The sequence below is a fragment of the Oncorhynchus clarkii genome, chromosome 25 (assembly GCF_045791955.1).
Source record: "Oncorhynchus clarkii lewisi isolate Uvic-CL-2024 chromosome 25, UVic_Ocla_1.0, whole genome shotgun sequence".
Classification (NCBI taxonomy): Eukaryota; Metazoa; Chordata; class Actinopteri; order Salmoniformes; family Salmonidae; genus Oncorhynchus; species Oncorhynchus clarkii.
Genome location: NC_092171.1, coordinates 42,231,920 through 42,255,414, shown reverse-complemented (window position 1 = coordinate 42,255,414; position 23,495 = coordinate 42,231,920). Strand labels below are relative to the sequence as shown.

The 23,495-nt window shown below is 44.7% G+C and overlaps 1 protein-coding gene across 3 annotated transcripts in view; it reads right to left on the bottom strand.

Moving 5' to 3' along the window:
- LOC139383538 (sodium/calcium exchanger 3-like) overlaps positions 1–14,825 on the bottom strand; it is a 158,516-nt gene extending 143,691 nt beyond the window's left edge. For 2 of the 3 annotated variants that reach the window (XM_071128111.1, XM_071128112.1), the window contains exon 1: positions 14,269–14,824. The gene's annotated coding sequence lies outside the window, so the exon portion shown is untranslated. Of the gene's footprint in view, positions 1–14,268 lie in introns of all 3 variants that reach the window. The other variant, XM_071128110.1, reaches the window with a different exon arrangement.
- Positions 14,826–23,495: the final 8,670 nt, after the last annotated feature.

Below are 23,495 nucleotides of genomic sequence, written 5' to 3'. Positions count from 1 at the left end.
AGTCCACGTGATCAAAACAATCTTTAAGCGTGGATTCCGATTGGTCAGACTAGCGGTGAATGGTTCTAGTCACGGATACATCCTGTTTGAGTTTCTGCCTATAAGATGGTAGGAGCAAGATGGAGTCGTGGTCGGATCTGCAGAAGGGAGGGCGAGGGAGGGCCTTGTATGCATCGCGAAAGTTAGAGTAGCAATGATCGAGTGTATTGCCCGCGCGATTGCTGCAATCAATATGCTGATAGAATTTAGGTAGCCTTGTTCTTAGATTTGCATTGTTAAAATACCCAACTACAATAAATGCAACCTCAGGATATATGGTTTCCAGTTTACATAGAGTCAGGAAGCAGAGGAGGGAACATGCCCCGATCAACATCAATGGAACTGCAGTAGAGAGAGTCAGCAGTTTTAAGTTCCTCTGTGTCCACATCACCAAGGACTTGACATGTACCAACAACACCGCCACTCTTGTCAAGAGGGCGCAACAGCATCTCTACTTCCTAAGGCCGCTGAAGAAATGTTGCATGTCACCCCAGATCCTCACCAAATACTACCGCTGCACCATCGAGTGCGTCCTGACCAATTGCATCATGGCCTAGTAAGGGAATTGCTCCATACGCGACAGCAAGGCTCAAGTGGGAGGTGCAGACAGCTCAGTACATCACTGGGGCTATGTTCACACCCATCTAGGAAATCTACTTGAAACGGTGCCTGAGGAAGGTCTGCAACATCATCCAGGAAATCTACTTGAAACGGTGCCTGGGGAAGGTCCGCAACATCATCCAGGAAATCTACTTGAAACGGTGCCTGAGGAAGGTCCGCAACATCATCCAGGAAATCTACTTGAAACGGTGCCTGAGGAAGGTCCGCAACATCATCCAGGAAATCTACTTGAAACGGTGCCTGAGGAAGGTCTGCAACATCATCCTGGAAATCTACTTGAAACGGTGCCTGAGGAAGGTCCACAACATCTTCCAGGGTCCCACACACCCCAGACACGAGCTGTTCTCTCCCTTACCGTCGGCCGAGAAAAAACTGTACCAAAACAATACCACTGCAAAACATTGTTTTTTTGTGCCAAAGTCAGAGAATGGCACTTGATTCAGACAGATAAATTTAGCTACTGCTCTTTTCAATCGCTGGGCTTTTCTTTTCTCAATATCATTACATTAGAATTTGTTTGTTCAATGTCATTACATTAGAATTTTCTACATCAACATGTGTATGCATTACTGAATCAATCATACAATCAATTTTACTTTGTTTTTTTACCAAACTAAATACATAACATAATGGTAATAATTTATTTGAATGGTAAATCTCTTTTGATGAACTGGGTAAAATAAGATAGCCTGCGTCTATTCACAGTACAGGTGAATACATATGTAATAAGAGGCTGATTTCATGGAGCTACAGATGTTTCCTTCCATTTGAGACTTATTTTATGGTACAAGAAGCTTCTTTTATAAAAAAGAAATGTGCGCTGTCTCTTTAACCAGTAATGACCTCATTCACGAGACCAAATATGTGAATGAATAAAGTTTTTGGTGGCAATCAGGTTTGAAGTCAGCATATTTTGCGTTATGGTTTGCATATTATCAAATACAAAGTACTAGGCTAGTAAACTGATGTTAGCTTTAGCTGTCAGCTAGCAAGGAAAGTTAGCCTTCAAAGCTGGAAGCTACTGGTATCTTCTTCCATTGTAAAGTGTTCTGGCCTGTATGGACATTGCTTAGCGAGCAGTAATTAACCGTTTCAAAATGTCTGCATGCCGTGTCGCATTATTCAAGTGTGTTAACTTCTGTGCAGCATGAATGGAGAGCTAACATGATGCAGCCCAGACACCCAGGCTAGCAGTGAGTTAGTGGAGCTAACATGATGCAGCCCAGACTCACAGGCTAGCAGTGAGTTAGTGGAGCTAACATGATGCAGCCCAGACTCCCAGTGCAGACTAGCAGTGAGTTAGTGAAGCTGACATGATGCAGCCCAGACTCCAAGGCTAGCAGTGACTTAGTGAAGCTAACATGATGCAGCCCAGACTCCCAGTGCAGACTAGCAGTGAGTTAGTGGAGCAGGCAGGCTGGGCTATAAGAAGTGGTTGGCTGGGCTGATAGACACGCTTGATCCCTGAAACACATTTTAATTGAAGTACCGAACATAACAAACATTTTGGTACCGAACCTTTTTTTCATGATCTAGTATCGAAAAACGACCGAAGTTTCAGTGCACTGTGCAACCTTCACCTTATCACAAACACACAAGCAGTGCCTTCAGAAAGTATTCAAACCCCTTGACTTTTCCCACATGTTATTATGTTACAAAGTGGGATTAAAATGCACAAAAAAAAATTGTTAACAATTTACTCAAACTAATCTGTAACGTCGGTTGAAGAAAATGTCTGACATTTGTATAAAAATATTCTGAAAAATAAAACACTAATATATCTTGATTAGTTACTACATGTCAATACATGTTATAATCCCCTTTAGCAGTGATTACAGCTCTTTCTGGGTAAATCTCTAAGAGCTTTCAACACCTGGATTGTGCAACATTTGCCCATTATTATTTTCAAAATTCTTCAAGTTCAGACATTGCCATATATTTTCAAGTAGATTTAAGTCAAAACTGTAACTCGGCCATTCAGGAACATTCACTGGCTTCTTGGTAAACAACTTATGTAGATTTGGCGTTGTGTTTTAGGTTATTGTCCTGCTGAAATTTGAATTAATCTCTCAATGTCTGTTGGAAAGCAGACTGAATCAGGTTTCCCTCTAAGATTTTTTTCCGGTGCTTAGCTCCATTCTCCAAACCTCCTTCCTTAACGATGACAAGCATACCCATAACAAGGTGCAGCCACCACTATGCTTGAAAATGTGGAGAGTGGTACTCAGTAATGTGTTGTATTGGATTTAACACAAAAGTTAATTGCTTTGTCACATTTTTTTTGCAGTATTACTTTAGTATTCTGTATAGGTTTTGTCTTTTCACTCTGTCATTTAGGTTAGTATTGTGGAGTAACTACAACGTTGTTGATCCATCCTCAGGTTTCTTCTATCACAGCCATTCAATTCTTCTAACACAGCCATTAAACTGTTTTAAAGTCACCATTGGCCTCATGTTGAAATCCCTGAGCGGTTTCCTTCCTCTCCGGCAACTGAATCTTCGTACTGACTGGGTGTATTGATACACCATCCATAGTGTAATTAATAATGTCAGCAGGGCCATTCAACATCTGCTTTTTCAAAAAATGTTTACCCATCTATCAATAGTTGCCCTTCTTTTTAAATTCAGGCCGTAACAAAATGTGGAAAACGTCAAAAAACTTGTGAATACTTTCTATATATTATATATATAATATTGTACTATAAACTGTATATATATATATATACTATATATTAAATACACTGCTCAAAACAATAAAGGGAACACTAAAATAACACATCCTAGATCTGAATGAATGAAATATTCTTATTAAATACTTTTTTCTTTACATAGTTGAATGTGCTGACAACAAAATCACACAAAAATGATCAATGGAAATCAAATTTATCAACCCATGGAGGTCTGGATTTGGAGTCACACTCAAAATTAAAGTGGAAAACCACACTACAGGCTGATCCAACTTTGATGTAATGTCCTTAAAACAAGTCAAAATGAGGCTCAGTAGTGTGTGTGGCCTCCATGTGCATGTATGACCTCTCTACAATGCCTGGGCATGCTCCTGATGAGGTGGCGGATGGTCTCCTGAGGGATCTCCTCCCAGACTTGGACTAAAGCATCCACCAACTCCTGGACAGTCTGTGGTGCAACGTGGCGTTGGTGGATGGAGCGAGACATGATGTCCCAGATGTGCTCAATTGGATTCAGTTCTGGGGAACGGGCTGGCCAGTCCATAGCATCAATGCCTTCCTCTTGTAGGAACTGCTGACACACTCCAGCCACATGAGGTCTAGCATTGTCTTGCATTAGGAGGAACAGGGCCAACCGCACCAGCATATGGTCTCACAAGGGGTCTGAGGATCTCATCTCGGTACCTAATGGCAGTCAGGCTACCTCTGGCGAGCACACAGAGGGCTGTGCCTGCTTTCATCTGTGAAGAGCACAGGGTGCCAGTGACGAATTTGCCAATCTTGGTGTTCTCTGGCAAATGCCAAACGTCCTGCACGGTGTTGGGCTGTAAGCACAACCCCCACCTGTGGACGTCGGGCCCTCATACCACCCTCATGGAGTCTGTTTCTGACCGTTTGAGCAGACACATGCACATTTGTGGCCTGCTGGCGGTCATTTTGCAGGGCTCTGGCAGTGCTCCTCCTTGCACAAAGGCAGAGGTAGCGGTCCTGCTGCTGGGTTGTTGCCCTCCTAAGGCCTCCTCCACGTCTCCTGATGTACTGGCCTGTCTCCTGGTAACGCCTCCATGCTCTGGGACACCGTCTCATGCTACCACTAGAGTGAAAGCACCGCCAGCATTCAAAAGTGACCAAAACATCAGCCAGGAAGCATAGGAACTGAGAAGTGGTCTGTGGTCCCCACCTGCAAGAACCACTCCTGTATTGGGGGTGTCTTGCTAATTGCCTATAATTTCCACCTGTTGTCTATTCCATTTGCACAACAGCATGTGAAATGTATTGTCAATCAGTGTTGCTTCCTAAGTGGACAGTTTGATTTCACAGAAGTGTGATTGACTTGGAGTTACATTGTGTGTAACTAGTGCCTTAAATAAAGGTCAAATAAAATAAATAATAAACATTTGTTGGGCGGTGTATACCATGTGTATCCTGTACATATGACTAATAAAACTGGAAACTTGAAATTGAATAGAGATAATGTGTGGTAACGCGAGGCCATTGTTAAAGCCTTATTAAGGTTAACGGTTGGGAGTCGTTTGTTAAAGCATTATTAAGGGTAATTATTTTATTTTATTTATCAGGACCAGGACACCGGGGTTAACACCCCTACTCTTACGATAAGTGCCATGGGATCTTTAATGACCTCAGAGAGTAATGGCTGGGAGTCGTTTATTAAGGGTGATGTTGGGAGTCGTTTATTAAAGCCTTATTAAGGGTGATGTTGGGAGTCGTTGATTAACGCATAATTAAGGGTAATGGTTGGGAGTTGTTTATTAAAGCCTTATTAAGGGTAATGGTTGGAGTTGTTTATTAAAGCCTTATTAAGGGTAATGTTGGGAGTCGTTTATTAAAGCCTTATTAAGGGTAATGGTTGGGAGTCGTTCATAAAAGCCTGCAATCTCCATCTCAGTTTTGGCCCCTCTGTGTGTGTGTGTGTGGGGGGGGGGGGGGGGGGGGGGGGGAGCAGGTGGGGGCCAATCACAGCCAGTCACCTCGCCTAGAGGTCCCCGAGACACAAAGGCAGTTTTGGCTCAATTAAAACAATCTCTCAGAGAGGTTCGGAATCATTCTGTTTCTGCCCTGAATCATTCTGTTTCTGTCCTGAATCATTCTGTTTCTATCCTGAATCATTCTGTTTCTGTCCTGAATCATTCTGTTTCTGTCCTGAATCATTCTGTTTCTGCCCTGAATATTCTGTTTTTGTCCTGAATCATTCTGTTTCTATCCTGAATCATTCTGTTTCTGCCTTGAATCATTCTGTTTCTGTCCTGAATCATTCTGTTTCTGTCCTGAATCATTCTGTTTCTATCCTGAATCATTCTGTTTCTGTCCTGAATCATTCTGTTTCTGCCCTGAATCATTCTGTTTCTGTCCTGAATCCTATTGAGGATTACAAGTTTTATTACAGCAGCATACCTATTTCCCTTCACCTTCTTAAAATACAATGAGGAATTAAAGTCTCGTTCTAGGTACGTCTTTTAACCTTTAAAAGTTAATTTTAAAGTGCAGGTTGTTTTATTTCAAAGTAGTGTGAAGGAAGGAGTGGGTTATATCGGTATATTATCTTTTGAACAATGACGTTTGATTGTTTGAAAAGCAAGCTGTAGATATGAATATGATATTCTAAGAAGAAAAGGGGATGATAGAGTAATTGGGACAACAAGACAGAATTCCAGTCATTTTCCTCACATTCCCCAGTTTTCCAGAAATCCTGGTTGGAAGATTCCTGTAATTACCAGGGAATAATGAGGACATCGGGGAAACACGATATCATCAGTACATGGGCTAGAGGAGGTGACAGATTCACCACAACTCATGCGACAAAATTCCTTTCCAGATTGTGCGTGTGTGTGTGTGTGTGTGCGTGTGTGTGTGTACGTGCGTGCGTGTGTGTGTGTGTGTACGTGCGTGTGTGTGTGTGTGCATGCGTTCGTGTGTGCGTGTACGTGCGTGCGTGTGTGTACGTGCGTGCGTGTGTGTGTGTGTACGTGCGTGCGTGCGTGTGTGTGTGCATGCGTTCGTGTGTGCGTGTACGTGCGTGTGTGTGTACGTGCGTGCGTGTGTGTGTGTGTGTGTACGTGCGTGCGTGTGTGTGCGTGCGAGCGTGTGTGTACGTGCATATGTGTGTGCGTGTGCGTATGTGTGTGTGTGCGTATATGTGTGTGTGTGTGTGTGTGTGTGTGTGTATGTGCGTATGTGTGTGTGTGTGTGTGTGTGTGTGTGTGCGTGTGTGTGGACAATATCCAGCCAGTAACGTCATCCCCAGAGACCAAACAAAGCTAAATAAACAAGATACAATATCCCATAAAAGTGCTATTTTTCCAGTGTAATAAACCTTTTTAGTAGTCTGTTGGAATCCCTTGATGTGCCCTTATACCGACACAGGAAACAATCAGCACCACGGTCCATACCGTGACCTAAAACATTTAACACCACATACAGTAAACTACAACGTTCAGCACCACGGACAGTACCGTAAACTACAACATTCAGCACCATGGACAGTACTGTAAACTACAACATTCAGCACCACGGACAGTACCGTAAATAACAACATTCAGCACCATGGACAGTACTGTAAACTACAACATTCAGCACCACGGACAGTACCGTAAATAACAACATTCAGCACCACGGACAGTACCGTAAATAACAACATTCAGCACCACGGACAGTACTGTAAACTACAACATTCAGCACCACGGACAGTACCGTAAATAACAACGTTCAGCACCACGGACAGTACCGTAAACTACAACATTCAGCACCACGGACAGTACCGTAAATAACAACATTCAGCACCATGGACAGTACCGTAAATAACAACATTCAGCACCACGGACAGTACCGTAAACTACAACATTCAGCACCTAGGACAGTACCGTAAACTACAACATTCAGCACCACGGACAGTACCGTAAACTACAACATTCAGCACCACGGACAGTACCGTAAACTACAACATTCAGCACCACGGACAGTACCGTAAATAACAACATTCAGCACCATGGACAGTACCGTAAACTACAACATTCAGCACCATGGACAGTACCGTAAATAACAACATTCAGCACCATGGACAGTACCGTAAATAACAACATTCAGCACCACGGACAGTACCGTAAACTACAACATTCAGCACCACGGACAATACCGTAAACTACAACATTCCGCACCACAGACAATACCGTAAATAACAACATTCAGCACCACGGACAGTACCGTAAACTACAACATTCAGCACCACGGACAGTACCGTAAACTACAACATTCAGCACCACGGACAGTACCGTAAACTACAACGTTCAGCACCATGGACAGTACCGTAAATAACAACATTCAGCACCACAGACAGTACCGTAAACTACAACATTCAGCACCATGGACAGTACCGTAAATAACAACATTCAGCACCACAGACAGTACCGTAAATAACAACATTCAGTACCACGGACAGTACCGTAAATAACAACATTCAGCACCATGGACAGTACCGTAAACTACAACATTCAGCACCACGGACAGTACCGTAAATAACAACATTCAGCACCATGGACAGTACTGTAAACTACAACATTCAGCACCACGGACAGTACCGTAAACTACAACATTCAGCACCACGGACAGTACCGTAAACTACAACATTCAGCACCACGGACAGTACCGTAAACTACAACATTCAGCACCATGGACAGTACCGTAAATAACAACATTCAGCACCATGGACAGTACCGTAAATAACAACATTCAGCACCACGGACAGTACCGTAAACTACAACATTCAGCACCACGGACAATACCGTAAACTACAACATTCCGCACCACAGACAATACCGTAAATAACAACATTCAGCACCACGGACAGTACCGTAAATAACAACATTCAGCACCATGGACAGTACTGTAAACTACAACATTCAGCACCACAGACAGTACCGTAAACTACAACATTCAGCACCACGGACAGTACCGTAAACTACAACATTCAGCACCACGGACAGTACCGTAAACTACAACGTTCAGCACCACGGACAGTACCGTAAACTACAACATTCAGCACCATGGACAGTACCGTAAATAACAACATTCAGCACCACAGACAGTACCGTAAATAACAACATTCAGCACCACGGACAGTACCGTAAATAACAACATTCAGCACCATGGACAGTACCGTAAACTACAAAATTCACCACACCACGGACAGTACCGTAAACTACAACATTCCGCACCACAGACAATACCGTAAACTACAACATTCAGCACCACAGACAATACCGTAAACTACAACATTCAGCACCACGGACAATACCGTAAACTACAACATTCAGCACCACGGACAGTACCGTAAACTACAACATTCAGCACCACGGACAGTACCGTAAACTACAACATTCAGCACCATGGACAATACCGTAAATAACAACATTCCGCACCATGGACAGTACCGTAAATAACAACATTCAGCACCACAGACAATACCGTAAACTACAACATTCAGCACCACAGACAATACCGTAAACTACAACATTCAGCACCATGGACAGTACCGTAAACTACAACATTCAGCACCATGGACAGTACCGTAAACTACAACATTCAGCACCATGGACAGTACCGTAAACTACAACATTCAGCACCACAGACAATACCGTAAACTACAACATTCAGCACCACGGACAGTACCGTAAACTACAACATTCAGCACCACAGACAATACCGTAAACTACAACATTCAGCACCATGGACAGTACCGTAAACTACAACATTCAGCATCATGGACAGTACCGTAAACTACAACATTCAGCACCACGGACAGTACCGTAAACTACAACATTCAGCACCATGGACAATACCGTAAATAACAACATTCAGCACCACGGACAGTACCGTAAATAACAACATTCAGCACCATGGACAGTACCGTAAACTACAACATTCAGCACCATGGACAATACCGTAAATAACAACATTCCGCACCACGGACAATACCGTAAACTACAACATTCAGCACCACGGACAATACCGTAAACTACAACATTCAGCACCACGGACATTACCGTAAACTACAACATTCAGCACCACGGACATTACCGTAAACTAAAACAAAGGACTGATGGCTAAATTGAGCACAACGGCCTCTGTACAGCGCTGCTCGGGCCTCACAGCTCCAGTGGTGTTGGGTTAAACTCCCAGATAGACTGTCTGCCATGTTGCCTAGCCCCCTTTCCAATGACACTTACAACTGTAAACCTATAAACGAATATAGAAAGAAAACATAAGGTTCAGAACGTAAAGACAGTGGACACCGTAACAGATACCCATCTCTAACACGACCACGTCTATATCTACACATTATGCAATAACACAAGATTACTACAAAGGAACATATTTTACAAAACAAATTCAATGTTACTAGGTATAACTTAGACCAAAATATAAAGTGTTAAAATATGAATGTGCAATAAGCCTGGCCTCAATAACCTATCTTGTTGCTATGGCCTCAATAACCTGTCTTGTTGCTATGGCCTCAATAACCTGTCTTGTTGCTATGGCCTCAATAACCTGTCTTGTTGCTATGGCCTCAATAACCTGTCTTGTTGCTATGGCCTCAATAACCTGTCTTGTTGCTATGGCCTCAATAACCTGTCTTGTTGCTATGGCCTCAATAACCTGTCTTGTTGCTATGGCCTCAATAACCTTTCTTGTTGCTATGGCCTCAATAACCTGTCTTGTTGCTATGGCCTCAATAACCTGTCTTGTTGCTATGGCCTCAATACAGTTGTCTGAAACCTCTACCTGTCTTGTTGCTATGGCCTCAATAAGTTGTCTGAAACCTCTACCTGTCTTGTTGCTAAGGCCTCAATACAGTTGTCTGAAACCTCTACCTGTCTTGTTGCTAAGGCCTCAATATAGTTGTCTGAAACCTCTACCTGTCTTGTTGCTATGGCCTCAATACAGTTGTCTGAAACCTCTACCTGTCTTGTAGCTATGGCCTCAATACAGTTGTCTGAAACCTCTACCTGTCTTGTTGCTATGGCCTCAATACAGTTGTCTGAAACCTCTACCTGTCTTGTTGCTATGGCCTCAATACAGTTGTCTAAACCTCTACCTGTCTTGTTGCTAAGGCCTCAATATAGTTGTCTGAAACCTCTACCTGTCTTGTTGCTATGGCCTCAATACAGTTGTCTGAAACCTCTACCTGTCTTGTTGCTATGGCCTCAATACAGTTGTCTGAAACCTCTACCTGTCTTGTAATATCATATCATTGACTTTTTCTTTAGTTCCTCAGTTATGTGGAGCTCTAAAGACGGCCTCTGCATCCCTACATAGATAGACCTCCCTCTCTCCCTCCATCCCTACATAGACAGCCCTCCCTCTCTCCCTCCATCCCTACATAGGTAGTCCTCCCTCTCTCCCTCCATCCCTACATAGACAGGCCTCCCTCTCTCCCTCCATCCCTACATAGACAGCCCTCCCGCTCTCCCTCTCTCCCTCCATCCCTACATAGACAGCCCTCCCGCTCTCCCTCCATCCCTACATAGACAGGCCTCCCCTCCCTCCATCCCTACATAGACAGGCCTCCCTCTCTCCCTCCATACCTACATAGATAGACCTCCCTCTCTCCCTCCATCCCTACATAGACAGCCCTCCCTCTATCCCTACATAGACAGCCCTCCCTCTCTCCCTCCATCCCTACATAGACAGGCCTCCCTCTCTCCCTACATAGACAGGCCTCCCTCTCTCCCTACATAGACAGACCTCCCTCTCTCCCTACATAGACAGGCCTCCCTCTCTCCCTACATAGACAGGCCTCCCTCTCTCCCTACATAGACAGGCCTCCCTCTCTCCCTACATAGACAGGCGTCCCTCTCTCCCTACATAGACAGGCCTCCCTCTCTCCCTCTATCCTTACATAGATAGACCTCCCTCTATCCCTACATAGATAGACCTCCCTCTATCCCTACATAGACAGGCCTCCCACTCTACCTACATAGACAGGCCTCCCTCTCTCCCTCCATTCCTACATAGATAGACCTCCCTCTCTCCCTACATAGACAGGCCTCCCTCTCTCCCTCTCTCCCTACATAGATAGACCTCCCTCTCTCCCCCCTTGATCCCTCACACAGCTGATGATGCGGCTGAGTCAGCAGTGAACGCGCTCTGAGACACATGACATGATGTAGCCTGTGCTTCGATCGGCGCACTGAGAGAAACCGAGACGGGCGCCTACAGATCTTTTTCCCCTTTCCCTATTTTGGACAGCCGGTTTGCAGAGGCTAGTTTAAGATGGCAATTTGAGAGGCCCGTAAACACGGACTCAGCAGGCGACATGGACAGCCTCAGCTGTTGCCGAATCAATCATTCAGAAGGCCTTTTTTTTTCTTCTCATCTCACAGACACAGACAGTTCTGATTCACTGTTATTTACCTAAGGGGGAATCCCTAGCCTAGTCTTACAGGCCGGGCCATACTTCCCTACCTACCTACCATTAGGAAAATAAACCAGGCCACGTTTACACATTGAATTATAATCTGTTCTATTTAAATCGTATATATATATATATATATATATATATATATATATATATATATATATATATATATATATATATATATATGGCAACACTGTCGCTAAAGCCTACTACCCTCATCATCAGAAACGACACCAGGATTCCATCCATAATACAGTGGCATCAAAGTGGTACAAACTATAAGGTGATGTAATAACGGTAGTTTAACCAATCACCAATAGGGCTGACACAGCTATGTGATTGGCCAGTCCATGCTTGTCAGTCACCAATAGGGCTGACACAGCTATGTGGTTGGCCAGTCCATGCTTGTCAGTCACCAATAGGGCTGACACAGCTATGTGGTTGGCCAGTCCATGCTTGTCAGTCACCAATAGGGCTGACACAGCTATGTGATTGGCCAGACCATGCTTGTCAGTCACCAATAGGGCTGACACAGCTATGTGATTGGCCAGTCCATGCTTGTCAGTCACCAATAGGGATGACACAGCTATGTGATTGGCCAGTCCATGCTTGTCAGTCACCAATAGGGCTGACACAGCTATGTGGTTGGCCAGACCATGCTTGTCAGTCACCAATAGGGCTGACACAGCTATGTGGTTGGCCAGTCCATGCTTGTCAGTCACCAATAGGGCTGACACAGCTATGTGGTTGGCCAGACCATGCTTGTCAGTCACCAATAGGGCTGACACAGCTATGTGGTTGGCCAGACCATGCTTGTCAGTCACCAATAGGGCTGACACAGCTATGTGATTGGCCAGTCCATGCTTGTCAGTCACCAATAGGGCTGACACAGCTATGTGGTTGGCCAGACCATGCTTGTCAGTCACCAATAGGGCTGACACAGCTATGTGATTGGCCAGTCCATGCTTGTCAGTCACCAATAGGGCTGACACAGCTATGTGGTTGGCCAGTCCATGCTTGTCAGTCACCAATAGGGCTGACACAGCTATGTGGTTGGCCAGACCATGCTTGTCAGTCACCAATAGGGCTGACACAGCTATGTGGTTGGCCAGTCCATGCTTGTCAGTCACCAATAGGGCTGACACAGCTATGTAGTTGGCCAGACCATGCTTGTCAGTCACCAATAGGGCTGACACAGCTATGTGGTTGGCCAGTCCATGCTTGTCAGTCACCAATAGGGCTGACACAGCTATGTGATTGGCCAGTCCATGCTTGTCAGTCACCAATAGGGCTGACACAGCTATGTGGTTGGCCAGTCCATGCTTGTCAGTCACCAATAGGGCTGACACAGCTATGTGGTTGGCCAGTCCATGCTTGTCAATCACCAATAGGGCTGACACAGCTATGTGGTTGGCCAGTCCATGCTTGTCAATCACCAATAGGGCTGACACAGCTATGTGGTTGGCCAGACCATGCTTGTCAATCACCAATAGGGCTGACACAGCTATGTGGTTGGCCAGACCATGCTTGTCAATCACCAATAGGGCTGACACAGCTATGTGATTGGCCAGCCCATGCTTGTCAGTCACCAATAGGGCTGACACAGGTATGTGATTGGCCAGCCCATGCTTGTCAATCACCAATAGGGCTGACACAGCTATGTGGTTGGCCAGACCATGCTTGTCAATCACCAATTGGGCTGACACAGCTATGTGATTGGCCAGCCCATGCTTGTCAATCACCAATAGGGCCAGAGGCTATATCCAATGTGTAGCCCTGTATTTCTCTACATAACGCAGCTGTGATTTGACTGTCATGGGGTGTGGACCCTACAGAGAGATTGATTGCGTTGTATCTGTAGGCGCAAACGGAGCAGCACCCCGGAGAGGTGACACACTCGCTCTAATCAGCTTCCCCCTCTAGCGTGGCACGGCACACCGCATCAAACACACAGTCCTCATCCTCAACTCTACTGATGCACATGGACTGCCTGACTCATAAGGCATTGCCTAGGCGATGTTTGCTGTGACGCTGTGAAGAACCCCTCCTCCATACGAAGAGCTAGTCTGGTGGAACCTTATACTGCCACTGCATGGCTTTAAGACACATCATTGGCCCTTGTTATAGGCTTGGGGATATTCATTATGATCATAGGCACATGCATACATTTAAATTATTACCGCCTCGGCTATCCGGATCTAGCAGTCTGTCTGCATCGCTTCTCAGAAACACTGTAGCATATAATCTATAGGTAAAAAAACGAACGTAAAATGCCATTTTAAAGGACTCGTACGCCTTCCACATTGCATAGCTAGTTGTCCTATACTCAATGTTACACATCCCCTTTCGTGTCCAAGGTCCCCTCCTTGAGAGTTGCACAGTGTTATTGTGCAGCCCTATAGTTTCAACGTCCATGCAGGCTATTGCATGCATATCATTGAGTTATAGCTACTAACGAGACCCTGGCGAATGCATTTCATTACAGCCCACCTGTACTTGTATCCTGAAGTGTTTTGGTCGACACTGCGTAATGACTCTTTTCCTATCGACCCCTTTTTTTGACTCCGAGGTATCTATTTGGTCAGCTGTAAAGGTTTATATTGTTTGTATCAGCACCTCCTCCTCCTCAGTCAAACGTGCTGTAGCCTCCTAGCCTCCTGCCGTTGAAAGAATGCCCCAGAGGCGATATCGGTTTCCTCACGCACACTCAAACTGGTCCCCAAGCCCGTTCTGCTTCCGACCGATCGATCAAACCGGAGAAGTGATGGCTCGCTCTTCTTTTCCTCCCGTCCTTTTGCCGTTAGCCCGTTCCGCCAGGCAGATAGATAGACCAACCGCCAAGCTGTCAGAGGCGAAGAAGACGTTATTCTGAGGTCTGAACCGATGGAAGGGGACCTTAGAATCCAAATCCATGCAAACCCAAACGGCTCTTCTCTTCTCCCGCAAGCCGACAGCAGTGCTCGCCGCCTCTCCTGCCCATCTCCTCTGCGTTAGCGCAGAAAATGTATTCTGATGGTCTCGGTATAGATGTGGCTCCTTATGCTGTCCAGTCCGTTGGTCAACTTTAATATATATATATATGTATGTATATATATATATATATATATGGCACACCAGTCTTGCGAAATAACCGACCAAGGCTATATCCAACGTTACGATCTCAAATAAATCAAACACAAATATTCCATTTGATGATACATTGACATCATTTTGGTACGCGGACCGACAGAAGCTCCAGATTGTCAATTTGTTTTAGATTGTCTATTTGTTTTACATTTTAAATCCAGATGAAATTCCTTTAGAAAGATGATATTCTGTATTCAAATAGAACATCTTAAATGAGCAATGCCTTGCGCCCCTGCATGCCTCTTTTATCGTCCCCCCCTCCCCCTCCCCCTTCGCCAAAAGTCACACAGACACACAAACACACGCGCGCATCTACGTCACCATCAGCTGGGGGACTTGGGTAGATAGAGAGAGAGAGAGAGCTGCAACACAAACCATGAATATTCTGTTTTATTGCAATGGTGCAGACGGGGCCGGGGAGGAGAAAGATTCCATAGGGACTGAGATTAGCTGGGACGCTAATCCGTCATCCGAATCCGATGGATTCAATTTCAAACTGTAATGGAGCCTTCTATGGCTGCTGCTGAAGTCGGTTACATTGTTGCTTCATGCCAATTACATGGATCATTCTGGAATGTTTTAAAATGAGCTATGGTTAGGCCACCCTAGTGTTAGTGGGATAACATTATTTAGATGGACTGTACTGTACTATATAGTTTAAGGGCTATGTCGTATTGCCTTCGGTTTATGTGGATATACTGGGATGGCTTCTGGGAAAATAATTAGGTGAATATTTATCTAAGTCATTCATTCATTTATTAATGAATTTGTTTATTCATTCATGTATTTCTTCATTCATTAATTTATTAAGTAATTAGTTTATTCATTCATTCATTTATTCATTCATTTATTAATTTATTAATTCATTCATTCATGCATTAATTTATTAATTTATTAATTTATTCATTCGTTCATTAATTTATTCATTCATTCATTCATTTATTCATTCCCAATGCTGCCGTTTGCCATTTTAAGGGAACCTAAACCAAAATGGATCTCCACAAGTAAAAGATATCTGGGAATCAGGGGTTATGTTCTACACATTCAGAGATTTTTGGGAATCAGGGGTTATGTTCTACACATTCAGAGATATCTGGGAATCAGGGGTTATGTTCTACACATTCAGAGATATCTGGGAATCAGGGGTTATGTTCTACACATTCAGAGATATCTGGGAATCAGGGGGTTATGTTCTACACATTCAGAGATATCTGGGAATCAGGGGTTATGTTCTACACATTCAGAGATATCTGGGAATCAGGGGTTATGTTCTACACATTCAGAGATATCTGGGAATCAGGGGTTATGTTCTACACATTCAGAGATATCTGGGAATCAGGGGGTTATGTTCTACACATTCAGAGATATCTGGGAATCAGGGGGTTATGTTCGACACATTCAGAGATATCTGGGAATCAAGGGTTGTGTTCGACACATTCAGAGATATCTGGGAATCAGGGGTTATGTTCTACACATGCAGAGATATCTGGGAATCAGGGGTTATGTTCTACACATGCAGAGATATCTGGGAATCAGGGGTTATGTTCTACACATTCAGATATATCTGGGAATCAGGGGTTATGTTCTACACATTCAGAGATATCTGGGAATCAGGGGGTTATGTTCTACACATTCAGAGATATCTGGGAATCAGGGGGTTATGTTCTACACATTCAGATATATCTGGGAATCAGGGGTTATGTTCTACACATTCAGAGATATCTGGGAATCAGAGGTTATGTTCTACACATTCAGAGATATCTGGGAATCTGGGGGTTATGTTGTACACATTCAGAGATATCTGGGAATCAGGGGGTTATGTTCTACACATTCAGAGATATCTGGGAATCAGGGGTTGTGTTCTACACATTCAGAGATATCTGGGAATCAGGGGTTATGTTCTACACATTCAGAGATATCTGGGAATCAGGGGTTATGTTCTACACATTCAGAGATATCTGAGAATCAGGGGTTATGTTCTACACATTCAGAGATATCTGGGAATCAGGGGTTATGTTCTACACATTCAGAGATATCTGGGAATCAGGGGGTTATGTTCTACACATTCAGAGATATCTGGGAATCAGGGGTTATGTTCTACACATTCAGAAATATCTGGGAATCAGGGGGTTATGTTCTACACATTCAGAGATATCTGGGAATCAGGGGTTATGTTCTACACATGCAGAGATATCTGGGAATCGGGGGTTATGTTCTACACATGCAGAGATATCTGGGAATCAGGGGTTATGTTCTACACATTCAGAGATATCTGGGAATCAGGGGTTATGTTCTACACATTCAGAGATATCTGGGAATCAGGGGTTATGTTCTACACATTCAGAGATATCTGGGAATCAGGGGGTTATGTTCTACACATTCAGAGATATCTGGGAATCAGGGGTTATGTTCTACACATTCAGAGATATCTGGGAATCAGGGGTTATGTTCTACACATTCAGAGATATCTGGGAATCAGGGGTTATGTTCTACACATTCAGAGATATCTGGGAATCAGGGGGTTATGTTCTACACATTCAGAGATATCTGGGAATCAGGGGGTTATGTTCGACACATTCAGAGATATCTGGGAATCAAGGGTTGTGTTCGACACATTCAGAGATATCTGGGAATCAGGGGTTATGTTCTACACATGCAGAGATATCTGGGAATCAGGGGTTATGTTCTACACATGCAGAGATATCTGGGAATCAGGGGTTATGTTCTACACATTCAGAGATATCTGGGAATCAGGGGTTATGTTCTACACATTCAGAGATATCTGGGAATCAGGGGGTTATGTTCTACACATTCAGAGATATCTGGGAATCAGGGGGTTATGTTCTACACATTCAGATATATCTGGGAATCAGGGGTTATGTTCTACACATTCAGAGATATCTGGGAATCAGGGGTTATGTTCTACACATTCAGAGATATCTGGGAATCTGGGGGTTATGTTGTACACATTCAGAGATATCTGGGAATCAGGGGGTTATGTTCTACACATTCAGAGATATCTGGGAATCAGGGGTTGTGTTCTAATCATTCAGAGATATCTGGGAATCAGGGGTTATGTTCTACACATTCAGAGATATCTGGGAATCAGGGGTTATGTTCTACACATTCAGAGATATCTGGGAATCAGGGGTTATGTTCTACACATTCAGAGATATCTGGGAATCAGGGGTTATGTTCTACACATTCAGAGATATCTGGGAATCAGGGGGTTATGTTCTACACATTCAGAGATATCTGGGAATCAGGGGGTTATGTTCTACACATTCAGAGATATCTGGGAATCAGGGGTTATGTTCTACACATGCAGAGATATCTGGGAATCGGGGGTTATGTTCTACACATGCAGAGATATCTGGCAATCGGGGGTTATGTTCTACACATTCAGAGATATCTGGGAATCAGGGGGTTATGTTCTACACATTCAGAGATATCTGGGAATCGGGGGTTTTGTTCTACACATTCAGAGATATCTGGGAATCGGGGGTTATGTTCCTACACATTCAGAGATATCTGGGAATCGGGGGTTATGTTCCTACACATTCAGAGATATCTGGGAATCAGGGGTTATGTTCTACACATTCAGAGATATCTGGGAATCGGGGGTTATGTCCCTACACATGCAGAGATATCTGGGAATCGGGCGTTATGTTCTACACATGCAGACATACAGTATCTGGCTAAATTTAACTGAGATGGATGTTCTCTCCCAGTAGTTTACTGTGGTGTGTATATGCGTGTGCGTGCGCCAGCGCGCGCGCGCGCGTGTGTGTGTGTGTGTGTGTGTGAAGTGGAACATGATTGCCAGAGCAGAGACACCGCTAGGGAACAAGTACTTATTGATTTGACATAAAACATAATTATAAAACATAATTATATGTTCGATGATTCCTTTTGGGACAAAACAGAGAGGAATAAAATGAAACAAAAGTAATATAGAGATTGATCATATGGGAATGTTGAAGAAGTAATCTGTGTTTTAGATTACTATTTATACTGTGAGAAGATAAATATAGGTAATATACATAAATACACAATTACATAACTTTATTACGTGATTAACAGTTCGCATGCTAAACAAAGCAAACAAATCACAGTGACAGAATCAGAATGGGAAGTTCAGCACCATGACAGTGGACAGCGACCAGTGAAGTTCAGCACTATGACAGGGGACAGCGACCAGGGAAGTTCAGCACCATGACAGTAGACAGCGACCAGGGAAGTTCAGCACCATGACAGGGGACAGCGACCAGGGAAGTTCAGCACCATGACAGTAGACAGCGACCAGGGAAGTTCAGCACCATGACAGGGGACAGCGACCAGGGAAGTTCAGCACCATGACAGGGGACAGCGACCAGGGAAGTTCAGCACCATGCCAGGGGACAACGACCAGGGAAGTTCAGCACCATGGAGTGTTCAGAACCATGACAGTGGACAGCGACCATGGAAGTTCAGCACCACGACAGTGGACAGCGACCATGGAAGTTCAGCACCACGACAGTGGACAGCGACCAGGGAAGTTCAGCACCATGACAGTGGACAGCGACCATGGAAGTTTAGCACTATGACAGTGGACAGCGACCATCTCAGGTAAGGGAAAGGGGGATACCTAGTCAGTTGTACAACTGAATGCATTCAACTGAAGTGTGTCTTCCGAATTGAATCCAACCCCTCTGAATCAGAGAGGGGGGCGGGTGCCGCCATACTCGACATGCACGTCTTCTGTACCCGGGGAACAGTGGGTTAACTACCTTGCTCAGGGGCAGAACGACAGATTTTTACCTTATCAGCTCAGGGATTTAATCCAGCAACCTTTCAGTTAATGGGCCAACACTCTAACCACAGGTGCAGCTTTTCCCAGGAAGAGCACCTGAAGATAGCATTCTCTGATCTTCAAAGATGGCGCCGAAGAACATGGCTGACGGTTTACATTCTTCCAACCAATTGTGCATTTTGTGTAACTTATTTTTTTACTTATTTTGTACATAATGTTGCTGCTACCGTCTCTTATGACCAAAAATAACTTCTGGACATCAGAAAAGCGATTACTCACCGTGGACTGGAAGAAACATTTTCCTTTAACGAGTCCGACGAGAAGGATATCCTGCTTTCACTGGAACAGGCCCAGATCAACGCCTATCACTGGGACAGGCCTAGATCCACGCCTTTCACTGGAACAGGCCCAGATCCACGCCTTTCACTGGAACAGGCCCAGATCCACGCCTTTCACTGGAACAGGCCCAGATCCACACCTTTTACGTGAAGAAAAGACGCCGGAAAAGTGGACACAGATCGGGGATCCTTCTGAGAAGCCAGAGGCGAGTGAGTAAACTCCCAATGCCTTCCATTCTCCTTGATAACGTGCAATCGTTAGAAAATGAAATTGATGACTTACTATTAAGAGTATCCTACCAACGGGACATTATTAAAAACTGTAACATCTTGTGTTTCACCGAGACGTGGCTGAACGAAGAAACTGACAATATAGAGCTGGCTGGATTTTCCATGCACTGGCTGAATTTTCCATGCAGAACAGAGGTGCTACCTCTGGTAAGACGAGGGGTGTGTGTGTGTGTCTTTTTGTCAATAGCAGCTGGTGTGCGATGTCTGATATTAAAGAAGTCTTTCGGTATTGCTTGCCTGAGGTAGAGTACCTTAAGATAAACTGACGACCACACATGCATAGCCGTCTATTTACCGCCACAGACTGATGCTGGCACTAAGACCGCTCTCAACCAACTCTATAAGGCCATAAGCAAACAAGAAAATGCTCAACCAGAGGAGGCTCTCCTAGTGGCCAGGGACTTTAATGCAGGGAAACTAAAATTCATTTTACCTCATTTCTACCAGCATGTCACATGTGCAACCAGAAGAAAATAAAACTCTAGACCACCTTTACTCCACACACAGAGATGCATACAAAGCTCTCCCCCTCCCTCCATTTGGAAAATCTGACCACTATCCTCCTGATTCCTGCTTACAAGCAAGAACTAAAGCAGGAAGTACCAGTGACTCGCTCAATACGGAAGTGGTTAAATGACATGGATGCTACACTACAGGACTGTTTTGCTAGCACAGACAGGAATATGTTTCGGGATTCATCCAATAGCAATGAGAAATACACCACCTCAGTCATCGGCCTCATCAATAAGTGCATCGACGACGTCATCCCCACAGTGACTGTACATACATGTCCCAATCAGAAGCCATGGATTACAGGCAACATCCGCATCAAGCTAAAGGGTAGAGCTGCCACTTTCAAGGAGCGGGAGACTAATCCGGACGCTTATAAGAAATGCCTCTATGCCCTCAGATGAACCATCAAACAAGCAAAGCATCAAAACAGGATTAAGATTTAATCCTACTACTGTCGCATGTGGCAGGGCTTGAAAACTATTACGGACTACAAAGGGAAACCCAGACGCGAGCTGCCCAGTGACGCGAGCCTACAGACGAGCTAAATGCATTTTATGCTTGCTTTAAGGTAAGCAACAACGAAGCATGCACGAGAGCACCAGCTGTTCTGGATGACTGTGTGATAATGCTCTCTGTAGCCGAAGTGAACAAAACCTTTAACCAGGTCAGCATTCACAAAGCCGCTGGGTCAGACGGATTACCAGGACATGTACTCAAAGCATGCGCAGACCAACTGTGAAGTGTCTTCACTGACATTTTCAACCTCTCCCTGACCGAGTCTGTGATACCTACATGTTTCAAGAGGACCGTCATAGTGCCTGTGCCCAAAGAAGCGAAGTTGACCTGCCTAAATGATTACCGCCCCGTGGCACTCACGTCACTAGCCATGAAGTGCATTGAAAGGCTGGTCATGACTCACATCTACAGCATCCTCCCGGACACCCTAGACCCACTCCAATTCACATACCGCCCAAACAGATCCACAGATGACGCAATCTCAATTGCACTCCACACTGCCCTTTCTCGCCTGGACAAAAGGAACACCTATGTGAGAATGCTGTTCATTGACTGCAGCTCAGCGTTCAACACCATAGTGCCCACAAAGCTCATCACTAAGCTCAGGACTCTGGGACTAAACACCTCCCTCTGCAACTGGATCCTGGACTTCCTGACGGGCCGCCCCCCAGGTGGTAAGAGTAGGCAACAACACATCTGCCACGTTGATCCTTAACACTGGGGCCCCTCAGGGGTGCGTGCTTAGTCCCCTCCTGTATTCCCTGTTCACCCACGACTGCATGGCCAAACATGACTCCAACACCATCATTAAGTTTGCTGATGACACAACAGTGGTAGGCCTGATTACCGACAACGATGAGACGGCCTATAGGGAGGAGGTCAGAGAACTGGCAGTGTGGTGCCAGGACAACAACCTCTCCCTCAATGTGAGCAAGACTAAGGAGCTGATCATGGACTACAGGAAAAGGCGGACAGACTAGGCCCCCATTAATATCGACGGGGCTGTAGTGGAGCGGGTCGAGAGTTTCAAGTTCCTTGGTGTCCACATCAAAAACGAACTATCATGGTCCAAACATACCAAGACAGTCGTGAAGAGGGCACGACAAAACCTTTCCCCCCTCAGGAGACTGAAATGATTTGACATGTGTCCCCAGATCCTCAAAAGGTTCTACAGCTGCACCATCGAGAGCATCCTGACCAGTTGCATCACCGCCTGGTATGGCAACCACTCGGCATCTGACCGTAAGGTGCTACAGAGGGTACTGCGAACACCTCAGTACATCACTGGGGCCAAGCTTCCTACCATCCAGCACTATTCGGTATCAGAGGAAGGCCCATAAAATTGTCAGAGAATCCAGTCACCCAAGTTATAGACTGTTTTCTCTGCCCCCGCAAGGCAAGCGGTACCAGTGCGCCAAAGTCTAGGACCAAAAGGCTCCTCAACAGCTTCTACCCCCAAGCCATAAGACTGCTGAAGAATTCATAAAAATCTCCACCGGACAATTTACATTGACCCCCCATAGCCTCCACACTGACTCTGTACCGGTACCCCCTGTATATAGCCTCCACACTGACTCTGTACCGGTACCCCCTGTATATAGCCTCCACATTGACTCTGTACCGTAATACCCTGTATATAGCCTCCACACTGACTCGGTACCGGTACCCCCTGTACATAGCCTCCACACTGACTCTGTACCGTAATACCCTGTATATAGCCTCCACACTGACTCGGTACCAGTACCCCCTGTATATAGCCTCCACATTGACTCAGTACCGGTGCCCTCTGTATGAAGTCTCGTTATTGTTATTCTTATTGTGTTACTTTTTATTATTACTATTTTATTTTAGTCTCCTTGGTAAATATTTTCTTCTTCTTGAACTGCACTGTTTGTTAAGGGCTTTGTAAGTAAGCTTTTCAAGGTAAAGTCTACACTTGTTGTATTTGGCGCGTGTGGCAAATAAAGTTTGATTTGATTTGAAAAGACACGAGTAACCCATTCAGAAACAAAACAACAACCAGTAAGGCCTCAACAGCAGGTATTTCCACTATTTTACCTCCAGTCTTTTGTGTTCTCTGGGGATAGAAAAGAGCCCAACGCAGCAGCAGGAACATCAGTCCCATCTGATAGTAATTACAG